Here is a 2,849-nt window from a genome sequence, read left to right as displayed (position 1 = left end):
TTTGATACATTATTAAGAGATACTGTAAATTAATTAATTTATTATTATTAAATTTATTAATTTATTTTGTAAAAATAAATGAATTTTATCTCGAGTCTAACATTTTTAACCTGATAAATAATTTGAATAGTACAAACAAAGAATAAAGCAATTACAAATTTTTATTTCAGAAATTGTAATAATATTAACGAAAAAATAAAACTTTCTTTAATCATAATATCTCATTAAAAAGTAAACTGGAAACATTAACAAGTGGATCAGGTTAAGTTTAAACAACAATATGGAGTAGAGGCACTGTAGTATTGAGTAATACTCTACGACAATTCCCCGCCAATAAGTGCAAGACTGGTTAGATTTCGTAACGTTTTTTTGTACAGTCATCATATTTTTCTGACGTCATTGCCGTGGCAATGACGTCATCGACATACATCATCAACAACCACTACTTATAAACAACAAAGCGTCATCAAAAATTACTCCATGTAAAATTTGGTCCGCAAACTGTTTCATTCACGATCAGTTTTTATATATATATATATATATATACTCATAATTTTTTGAAAGTTCAAATAATTCATTAACATACTGACTAACTGTGCTAATTAAATTTAATATGAAAAAATTAAAACCAACAAAACACAGTAAATAGATAAGTTAATATGGTAAGTTTAACTTATCTATCAGTAAATATATATACAACTGTATAATATAACTATATACCTAAAATAAATAATTACACATATATATATATATATATATGTACTTATTTACAGGATGTAGTTATACTGTACAGTTACACAATATATATTAAAAAAAGTATGTTAAGCAGGTCTAATTTTGCATGTCAGGGTTTTTGCAGCTACAAAGATTTCATGGACCTTCTCTAACTTAAATATACAGTTTTAGTACTAAAGCATTCCAAAATCATTAAGGTACTTGTGTACATAATCTGTTTTTTCCTTATCTACAGACTGGATTAACTGATTTAGATAAAAATTTAAATTATTTTTTCTTTATATGAGACACTGATACCAATTTATTTTGGACGCAATTGTTTAAACAGGGAGATATGGACCTTATGAATCGTGTATCTCAAAATTTTACTCAGAATAGATAAACGCTTTCATATAATTTAATGTCTCTTTAAGTAAGTACGATATTTTCTGATAATAATTCAAACCCCTCCATAAATAGGAGGCATAAAAAATCTTTTTCTTTTTTGTTTTTTCTGGTCACAGTCACATTTTTATACTAATTAGATGGTTCCATTACATTAGCAATTCACTTTGACTATGTGTTTGAGTAATTTCATTCAGGAGTTCCTCATTTTCGTTTGTTAGAAATGATCAAGGGTGTGTGACAATATTATCAACATGGGTTTAGTATCTTAAAATTTTACTCTGAGTAAAATAATATTTTACATAATTCTTTACTTGCAGACTAGTGTTGCATTTCTTTTTTTTTCTTAATGGTAGTAGGTAAAGCTCTCGATAATGAGAGTTGTAACTCTTTTCTGAATCACAAAATAATAAAATACTTTTGACTCCTTTCTAATCAGAATAAATCAAGTTTACACAGCCATTTTCACAATATGTATAACTAACAAATTTGTTTAAAAACTTACTCAATAAATTAACATCAAATATGCAATATCCATCCCCTGATCCTTTAGAACTTCTGTAACAATCTAAATTCAGTTTCTTTTTCGAAGACCTACTGGGCCTATTTACATCTATCTGGTGGCAGCTGATTTGTTGTAATTGATAGATCTTTTACAAAATTAAATTTGAGAAAAATTAAAGAATTTCTTGCTGTTGTAACAAATAGCTTCCATCTGTCTTTAATTTCTTTAATACAACTAGATTGTCACATCCTGTTATAAGATCAACATAAAAGTTGTTCTTTAATATTCTTTCTTTGAAAGAATATTAAAATTGGTTTATTAGATTGATTATGTATGCACAGAAATCCAGCAAGAATATAGCCTAGTCTTGATTCTTCAATGATTAGATATTGAGAACTTTGAATGAATTTTTTGGTTTTAAAAGACTACGGTAAAATTGTGCACCATGAAGAATATTAATTTTAGAAGAATGTTGAAATCTGGATCGCCTAAACATATTTATGTTTAGGCGATCCAGATTTACCTTTGAATTTTCAAAGGCAAATTAAAATGAGTTATATAGAAAGATTTGATAATCTTTATCTCAGTGGACCAATCTTTATGTACAACTACTCCCATATATTTTAAGCGCTTAGCTAATGAATCCCAGGGTTCGAGTAACTGACTTCGAGTAACTGCTGAATGCATTCCAAAGAGCTGGAGTAGTTGCTATGTATGACAGGAGAGTCATATGAACTGAAAAAAAATCTAATATGAATCACAGATTTTTCTATTGAAATATTAATCAGGTGTGTTTCTTAGATATCATATACAGTCATTTCCCATCTGTATATAAAACAATACATAAATTTTGTTTGATTTTACTGAAAATAAGTGGTTTAAGAGGGGGAAAACACATTGATTATATAACAGTTTTACCATAGTGAAACACTTTTATCATCAGAAATACACAGGTATAAAAATAATCAAATAAAGTTTTTTTTTTGGACATCTTAATAAATTTATTTTATATAATGTTTTAAAAATTATGTCTTAATTCATTTAGATCATAACTGCCAAAAAAAATAATCACTTGAACTGTCAACTGATATCAGAGTATATAATTAACTATTAAACCAGACAATTATATAGATACAAAAATGAATGACAGCATTACGGGATTTTAAAATGTTTTATTAATAAATTTAGTTTGATTACAAAAAAATATTTCAGATATTTTCACAAA

Source organism: Lycorma delicatula, chromosome 11 (genome assembly GCF_047948215.1).
Source record: "Lycorma delicatula isolate Av1 chromosome 11, ASM4794821v1, whole genome shotgun sequence".
Taxonomy (NCBI): domain Eukaryota; kingdom Metazoa; phylum Arthropoda; class Insecta; order Hemiptera; family Fulgoridae; genus Lycorma; species Lycorma delicatula.
Note: the sequence above shows the minus strand (reverse complement) of the source record.